Raw genomic sequence first — 9,715 nt, forward strand, 5'->3', positions numbered from 1 at the left:
TAAACAAATCCGGAAAAGAACAGCTACCTGTTATATATCCGCAAGAAAGGCTCCAATATACCATCTCATTCGGTATGCTTGTTGAAGCTCTACACAGTCCGGGACTAACCCACTACCCAAAAAAGAGACAACCGAACCTTAACCCGTATTGGAATAGAAGGAAAGTGACGAGATAAAAAATATTATCATGAGGCTATATGTCCCGAGGTGTTGCGAAACCGGCGAAAGGCATCGTCCGAATGACGATTTAGCAGCCATTCGGATTATGACTGCAATCGACCTTAGTTCCGTGATTTTAGATGGTCGCTCGATCCCGCCCAGGCGACCCGGAGAGCCTGAGGAGTACCTGAGCCTTGGATTTTTTCATTTGGACATTTCTCCAAAGCCGCACAGCTGGATGCGTGTACGTTGCCGGAGGAAGCTAGTTAAGTTAGTGGGCTCCGTGGTGATACAATCAAGCAAATCGGCTTGCTTGTGCAAAATGTATATAAAGGTGAGCGGGCGTTTACTCACGCGACTGAGGGCAAAGCAGCGGGGGGCAAACAGGGAAAAGCGTTTGTTATTATGTCAACCGCCATTTTTTGGAAAATGAATAAAAAGAGTAGCAGATAGGAAAGACAACCGCTGCCACTGCCTCCTGTGCAGAAACGTGTTGGTGGACGAACTAGAACGAGAGATGAACAGCGTAATAGGCATTGAGTATACCGACTCTGCAATGGATAGACGCTGGCCATAAGTTTCACTTGTTGTTTAGGGGAACGAGTCGGTGAGCGAGCGTCTGACTGTTCAACCTGCTTTCAAATGCAGCACGAATGGAGAGCAGTGTTGGGCGTTGGAGCAAGTGCCGCGATCAGGCGCTGGCCCACAAACCGTGAGGTGACGAATCAACAGGACAATGAGCGTGATAGTATTTTTCTTATCTGAGACGACAGCTAGCAAGCATAAAGGGAGGCCGGCAGGCGAGACTAGCCGGGAAATACAAAATCCAGAAAGTCGAAAGAAAGAGGAACACGGCGCAGTCTGGAAAGCCGCTAAGGTTGTGAGTATGGTTGACTTGATTTTCGAGTTTTATTTCTGCTGCCCCTTCGTGCTGGAGCAGATGCAATGCTAAAAGTAAACTATAACAAAGAGCACACGAGATGCTGGTAAAACACGGGTAATTCTCAATTGTATGGCGACGAAGTGACGCAGTAACTTAGCAACACGTGGTGTGTCTGCAGCACAAGTCAAACTGAGCGTCTATCTGTGAATCGTTTGAGCGAGTACTACAAAGGTCTTACCTTTTCTCAACGCAGATTCACTTTCTATAATACGTATTTTCCCTATACTATCAATTTAACTAAACTCCTCACTCGTTTCAACTCAACTAGCGGGCGCCTGCTGGCCATGCTCGTGAGTTCGGCTGGCTTGACACACGGAAGACTATCCCGCCCCGTAGAGTCTTTTATGCTTCTAGCAAAATGTGATATTTGGTGAGAGCTTTAGGGAGCTACATATATGCCCCGTTCCTAAATTTTCAGCGTTAATGTGATTGCTGGTTCTTTTATTGTAAACATGGCATTGTCATCGCAATAGCATCTAAAGGGAAAAAGCTAAAGTCTAAAAATATTACAGATTTTTAAAAAGCTTATCGTAACTTAGGCTTATGGCAATTAGGGCACTGATTACCTTAATGTTTACCTAAACATGAATAAAGGGCCGTCGATAAGTGTGTGAATCTGCTGAGGATAAGAGCATGTGCTTATCTTCACGTATATAGAGCGCGACAAATAGGGATGTTAGACTTCCGATACGATGATCATACGCCCTGTTAATAGAGGCATTTATATCGACTACCTATGCACATATAGACTTTACGATATGTCCGAAAGTATGTACGTACGCTTGACGAATTGGCCGCGACATTCAAATAATATGGTGTATGCTTTTTATGCAGTAGCCCTTTACAAAGGCGAATTTACTCATCGATTTAAAACCATTTTAACTTGAAAATACTTGTGGCCGGATCGACGACAAGCTGCCAACAAAAAGAGCCTGCATGCAATTTTAGCTTCCTGTGCTGTATGGAGGAATTTTGATAACTCTTGCAACTTATCTAGTATCCGATACATCCAGTGCGATAATATAACATTCGTTCTATTGTACCTTTATTGTTCCACAGTTACCGACTCGTTTTTGTAGCATTTCAATGCGTGTATCATTCTGTTAGAGCTGCATAATGCTGCAGAGACCTCAACGCCTGATAGCCGATCAACAGTATTGTTCGACAAAGAACATAATGACTGGCGGTACCATGCGGATTGGGAGGCAGAACTAAAGTAGGACTTAAAGTTACACCAATTTAAATAACTTCTTCGTAAGCCGCACTTGCCCCTAGAGTCAGTGTCCTACTAATAGATCGGCCTACGCTGCACAGAGACTTCAGGCGGGGTTGACAAGTAACGGACAAATGATCAGGTCGAAGTTAGCTGCACGATCCCATCAATTGGGCTTTTTTTTATTCCTGTGATGATAAAATCTTGTGTGTGAGGGGGTGTGAGGGTGTGTGTATATAGCTTCTAGCCCATATTGCATATAATTCATTGAGATGTACACAGCAGATTGCAGTCCAATCAAAAGTATGGTAAAAGAAAGCTGAGTACTGGAAATAGCAGTTACATTTTGGTTACGTTTCTTTTGTATACCGGTTTACGTGGCTACTTACAAATAGTAAAAAATTTGCTCGGGCCTGTACTATGTGTAGAATAAAGAGCGGCTGGTTTTGGGAAGGGATTCGAAGTGGCAAAAAGAGTTGCACTTATTCATTGGCGGCTGATAACCAGCTCGTTCTTTCGGTTTTATTTTAGCTAGTCAGAGATCGTCTGTAAAGCTAATGATAGATGGCGGTCGAGGCCGGTTGTTCCGAAGGCGCTGAAAATCCCACCGTGGCTGATGAAGCGAACCGCGTAGATGAATGGATGATGACGTTTTACAGTTGAAGCGCTGAAATTGACAGCATAACTAGACAAGAAGGTTAGACCCGTTTGGTGTAGTGGGTTTTCGTCTCGTCTCTTCCAGTACAGTCACGTATAGCTAGCATTGTAGTGTGGGCAGCTACCTCTACCCTAGCCTATGTAGAATCACTGTATATACAAGGATAGCTTAAGTTATAGACATCCGGTATCGTAGGGTGGCACAGTGACAGTCGAGTAGTCGGAATAGGTACAGAAGATAGATAGTGCACAGCTCTCGAATTCAGCCAGGGGAGAAATCGAAGCGGAACGTAGGAGGTTTGGGAAAGGCACAGGAGCTGACTGCTCGAACATCAGGACGGCAGACGCAGAGACGACCAGAGACACCTCGACGCCGCAAGGCTAGAAATGAGGAGCGTATACTCTTCCTCATCCTTCTCCCCCGCCCCACGTTCTTAGCCTGCTCTCGAAGGAGAGAGCAAGATACCCACTGGCGTGCTTGCGAAACCAGTAATTCGCAACCTTTACGCCCAGTTCACAGGCCAGGCCTCTTCAACTCTTGGCCTCGGCAGGTTCGCTGATCTAAAAGGGTTACAGGCAAATGGGAAAGTGTGCGAGCTTCTCGGAGGATGAACAACAGCAAAGACGTCAAGAAAGGACTATACCTAGAACGTGACCGGCCTTCCACCAACTTACCATTTTACTGTTTTATTAAGAGCGACCTTCTGCAGGACCTCCTTTGTGGGTGTTTCCTGCCACGAAGAACTGTGTGCGCGCGAAGTGAGACGGCCTGCCGGAAGCCGATAGTTGACATACGAGGAATCTAGGCACTGTTTGATAGATTTATTTGCTGCTTTCTATCGATCATATAGAGCCGTCAGGAGTTGCATATTAGGTTAACAATATTAATCTGTTTGTAGACGAGGCTTCGTATCTGGTTGATTAGAAGTTACTTGGTAACGTTACATTTGTAAGGTTGAAAAGGATTTGAATCCAAGGCTGTTTACAGATAACCGTAAGGGTCTTATCTGGTGTTCTCTTCATACCGTGGCCGACTTGGTTCTGTGTGAATTTGTGGCCTAATAGAATTAGACTACGAAGAAATAGAAACCCATCGGTTTATGGTTTTTAATCGTGCCTCTGGCTAGTGCAGCTAAGTGAAAGACACAATATGGTGGTCGAGTCCAGACATAAACTGAAGCTATGATTAGAAAGAGTATTTGAGTTAAAAAGGCTTTATATTATGCGCATCAATAAAACTTCAACCAACACACCGTACAACTTGACACACAGATAACAATAGATGTATAAAAACGATTTTCAAGCGTACCTAGTATATAAATGAAGGTAGGCATCTACTTAGAGATAGCCTTGCCTAACGTTATCGTTCAGTTAAAACATTAGTATATTTGTGTAGCTATCTACAGTAAGTAGATCGACCACAAATGACTGTTTACAGGAAAGATATCCAGCTCGCGAAACTCTCCCTTCACTCTTGCTATATCTACGCTAAGGCTGATTACCAGGTCACAAATGCACTTGGTATTGCCTGGCTAGATGTACCACCCGCTGCGTGGAATTTCATTACTGTCCATTCAGCGTAGCTATGCCGTATTATCAATGCTTTCCAAATTAGTTTCCATCTATTGCGTGACGGCAAAGTCTCAGATCCTCACAATATGCTCCTGTGTTCGACATCACACGCACATAGAATACAACGCCTGTATAAGGCGATAATATGTCATTGATTGCAGAATGTTACTGATTCTATTAGCAGCGGGCTATTTACGCTCTGCCCTGACCTGGGTTGGCGCAATGTTCGCTGCGTGGCGCTGGTGGAAAAGATAGCAATAGCAGAAATAATGGAATAAACAGACGTACACTGAGGCGTAGATTTCTGCATCTCAATATATGGCGGCATTGCTAGCCACTGGCGGCGGCGGCGGCGGCGGCGGACGATGCGCCGAAGACCGGAAGCCGAAAACTGAGAGAGACAAGTAGATGGTTGCATCTAAGTTAGCGGAACCCAAACATCGCTTTGCTTAACACTGTACAGGGGCCGCTGCTTAACACTGTCTCGCGGGTATTGAATGTTTACCTAATTGATTTATGCTGGTCTTACAATGCTTGGTCAGATACTGCAAGAGAAATGAAAGTAAGATCTCGATGGAAGTACTATTGACTACTAGCCATGCTCAGGCAACTAAAGTGTTTCGAACGAAATAGAAATCCAAGTGCGACATCAATCCATAATAGTTTTGGTAGGTTTGACTAAATTTCCTTGTTGAAACCAGTAAAACTTCCCATAGTCATAATGTAATTTTGCGATAATGGTTGGGTTGACAAGTTCTTTTTCAGAATAGTGTGACGAAGAATATTTCCGCTTTCTAATATGCAAAATTATCAGACGAAAGGTTAGATTAGACAGTTTCCGGTAAGGCTTCTAGCGGATTTTCACCTCGAGACTCTTAAAACTAGATCTAGCAAAAATGTCGAACGTAAAATTTCGCCACTGAAGTTACTATCAGCAGTCGATTTGGTCGTCCCACCTAAACATTATCAGCGAAATTTTCGCTACGCAAAATCTATACGTAATTAAAAAAAGTGATAACTTTTGCAAGGATCGCCTATTCTGGTCGGGTACAATTAAAATACGTATCTAAAAAGACTCCGTAATTTTAGTGTCAATCACTGCAGATGCATTGCTTCTCGCTGTGTTCGAGATATCTATACTCGTCAGCTGCCTTCAATTCCGTCGGATCAAAGCAACTAATAGGAAAATATTTAAAGCTTACAACTGATCGATAGCTAACCGAACCAGGTCTGTAAGCAGCTGACTTTATACAGGACACGCTAGATGTCGACCTAGGTAACTTATAGACACGATTATACTTACTATTAGTTTTTGCTTAAGCTTTTGTGAGGCGTTTTCGGGACGTGTCAGTATTGCGTCGTAGTGCAGAATTCGTGTAAATTCAAAGAGAGATCGTATACGAACCTATTGTCTATAGCCTCGGGCCGAAAAGGGTTAAGCCTGAGACAGATGATTTGGTCACCTTCAACGGGCAGCAATCGACGATCATCTCAAACATCCCGCATAGAAAGTGAAGATTATCTCGGACTTCCTACAGAAGAGAAAGCATGACCTCTCCTTTTTAATCTATATCGCTGTTCTTTTATTGTGCAGGTGTACGATTTCCTTCAGCGTCTCCCTGTATAAGCCATGTTATACGAAACGGACCAACTTAACGTACGGTGAAATTGAAGTAATTGTGAAGAAAAGAGGTTCGTACTCAAGAAGGAATAGGCTAACACTCTAAGAACAGCATACGTTTCAATTGTAAGCCAGTTATCTTCCAAGTGGACAACGAATAAGTTTTTTCTTACTGTGAACTCAGTCTACCATCTGCGCAAATACATTACACCCCGTACAGTTCAGCAGCCGTCACCTCACTGTTTGTCGTGGCGATTTCGACCCGCGGCTGATTCGATTCTGTTTTGTCTTATTTAGCCCGGTTTATCACAAGACTAAAAGGATCATCTTTGTAACTTTCAACTAGTGTACATATATGGACGCGATATAGTAAGAGGCGGTTGTGTCAATCGCGGCCGGACCTGTGAGGCCATCATCTTGCCCCATATCCGGATAACGCTTAAAGTCTACGCGGTAACTATGCTGTCGGGTTACATTTTCGTTTCCTGAAACGAATGTCATTCGGGCACCAGCGGTAAAAGTCTGCCGAAGAACACATCTAGCTTGCCGTACCTCGCTGAACACACGCGTAGATTTACGAGTAGTCGTACGGACATGACACAAATCATGGTTCTTTATCTATATAGTGCGCGCCGTACAAAGAAAAGACTCACTAAAGAGAAGTCCCTAAATGTTACTTCCTTGTTATCAGATTCTGCGCATACTAGTCCTATACTCTGACTTCACCGCCCTTATAGCTTACCCGAAACCCTTATAGCTGATAAATATGTTTCGGTATATTGTTCCACCTGCTTATCTGTTTCGTATGAAGTCGATCGTCGTGCCACCACATTTAGTAGAACAAAATATCTTTCGAGTTCATTTAATAAACAGCACTTTTACCTTTACACGCCTGATTGGACATGTCGTATTTCGTTTACGTTACGTGATTTATCCAAATGTACTGCCACTTTCGAGTTTCCAGTCAAATTTCTCATAGTCTTTTTACTTTTGTCTAAGACAGAGTAAGTTGTACGATTAAAGCTCAAGTCTTCTGCGAAAAATCCTGCACAACAAAATTTTCTTGTCAAGAGAAAACAAGCCACTTTCATTTGACTTTTTCCTACATACCCGACAGTCTAGCTCAGTCGCACTTAGGGTCTGTTGAAATTTTGCCTATTTTTACCCTCGCTCGAATTTACATTATCCGCGAATACACTCAATATCGATGACTATGATACAAATAACGCTGCTCGGATCTTGATGCTCTCCTGACCCATAACGCTAACGCGAGCCTACATAGCCGCCCAATTGGACAAAATCGCCTGACGCTTCAGCCACCTCGGTCCTAAATTTTTGCTTTGCTGTTGTGTGTCTTGGGTCTGTACCCCAACTCGTTCTTTTGCTTTCCTAGTCGACCTCGTTGCCGTTTCAGGAAAATCGAATTACCAGCAAAACTTTATGTTATCCTATTTTATCCCGTCTCTTCAGGTAATCTTGATCTTGGGCGCCAATGTTGGAGTGTCTTTCCGTTTTTTCTGACGTGCCAAAGCAAAGCGCCGCTCTAGTTGAAATTGTTAGAGCCTTGTGCCTGGTTATGTCCTATAGGTGAAAGGAGATAGGGGCCGAAAAAACTAAACACGTTTAGGATGTCCTACAATATTAGGAACATCTCTCAAAAGATATTGGGCGAACGGTATTAGGTTAGGTCACTTTTGCCAAAACGATACCAGGCTTATTATTATTACACAATCTGCTGTCTTAACCATCTATCTGTATAATTAACGGTGCACAGTGATACGTTTGGTTTGTACGAAATGGTTGCTGGTTTGATTCAGGATTCCACTTACTTGCGTACCATTATAAGATGCAAAAACCATCTATGATTCCCATTCTTGGCATACATCATTGTTGGACGTGCCTGAAATGTCCGACAATAGCCATACAATGATTATGTACTCTTGTCTCGAACTTGGCGTGTGGACCCTATGGACATATGTATGGGCAATATAATAATTAAACGTCTCGCCAATCTCGCAATCGCAGTCAGTTATAAGGAATAGATATCGACGTAGCGAAGAAGTGATGCGATATGTAAAGTCTACGTCTTCGTATATAATTATATACATATGTAACTAACGTAGGCTAGTGCAGCAAGAATGCTCGTTACAATGTACAGATATATATTCGAGACATATAATCATATTGTCTGATTGGCAAATATGGCAAAAAAAGCTACGGAAACGTAGAGGAGTTCTATTTGTGAAGGCCAAACAGTATCAGTTTAACTAAGCCATATTTAATGCATAAATACGTCTGAGTAAATATGAGAGAAGACAAAAGGAAGAGACAATGTGCACAAGCCGAACCATTGTACTTGTAATGAGATTAGTTTACCGATCGGCCGAATTGCGCAAGGTCGAATTCTGCTGATGCTAGTCGTGATGTAACATGCTAGTCCTGCTTCAGAGGAAATGCACTGAGTCACGGAGCTGTCGGACGTTCAGACAAACAATAACCCCTTAGTAAGTTTGACAACAGCATAACATCAGAACAGCAGAGAAAGTCAGATAAATAGCGCTCTATTTAATACTGCGTACACATTTGGGTGCACTGCAGAAACAGACCTAAATTGACGTTACTGAACTTCGAGTAACCACCTACGTCTCTCAGAATAATGTGACCTATCATCGATGGTGTAGATTCATTTTGAGCAACGTTGCAGTGTAGTTGGTAGCCGACGGACGTACGAACAAAGATAGCTGGTAGAAATTAGTAAGCCCATCACAATTTAGTGGAAAATCCGAGCATATTTTGTTTGGAAGAGTGAAAACTACTGCATGATCTGAGTATCATAACTTTTATCCAATGAAAGACTCGACAGAATTTAGGATAAAAAATAATATAATGCATCTTCTTTAGCACAAAGAGTTTTTTTTCGTTATTTGGTCATAGTGACACGCTTACTTCAATTGAACGACCAAATCTAACATATGTTGTATGCCTGTGGAATGGTTTCATAACCTTTTTAACACCTCGTTGACGAATGCAAAACACCCACCGCATTTTCATGTTGACCATGCAAAACGTCAAAATCTCCCCATAGCTTTCGAACTCCATTTTATTACCATCGAACGCAACGTCGCCCCGGTTTTACCTTTTTCGTTAGTGATCACCGTTCTTTTTCCTTTCAGGAGCGATTTCACAGTCGACGCCACAACCCACAGAATGAAAACGTCTACTTCTTTTATACCTACGAACACAACTGTCAACGAAAGCTTTAACACCTATTGCACGACGTTATTTTTCTCCGCAAACGCGAGCCCGGGCAGCTTAAGAATTCCTTCTTCGAGGATGCACATTTACCCATGGCCTTTTTGTCCAAACCCGTCTTTTCAACCTCACCGCTTCGATCTGTCTTCGCCGGCTATTCGAATGCCCCGAGGAACTTGTGCGGCTCTCAAGCATGTGACCCGACCAAACGACGCCAGACGCTCGTTCACGCCGGCAGTTCGTATTCGTGCGACCCAGCACGTGTCGCAGCCGAATATAAACACGGTCGGAGCTCCGA

The 9,715-nt window shown here is 43.2% G+C and overlaps 1 long non-coding RNA gene across 1 annotated transcript; it reads right to left on the reverse strand.

Annotated features, from left to right (window-relative positions):
• Window positions 1–2,125: 2,125 nt before the first annotated feature.
• LOC147752230 (uncharacterized) lies at window positions 2,126–9,435 on the reverse strand. The gene is made up of 4 exons (XR_015314630.1): window positions 9,302–9,435; window positions 8,542–8,636; window positions 8,003–8,065; window positions 2,126–2,982 (listed from the first exon to the last, which is right to left on the reverse strand). It is a non-coding gene; the product is annotated as an uncharacterized LOC147752230 (long non-coding RNA).
• Between the last annotated feature and the right edge of the window lie 280 nt (window positions 9,436–9,715).

The sequence above is a fragment of the Varroa jacobsoni genome, unplaced genomic scaffold (genome assembly GCF_002532875.2).
Source record: "Varroa jacobsoni isolate VJ856 unplaced genomic scaffold, vjacob_1.0 scaffold_1393, whole genome shotgun sequence".
Classification (NCBI taxonomy): Eukaryota; Metazoa; Arthropoda; class Arachnida; order Mesostigmata; family Varroidae; genus Varroa; species Varroa jacobsoni.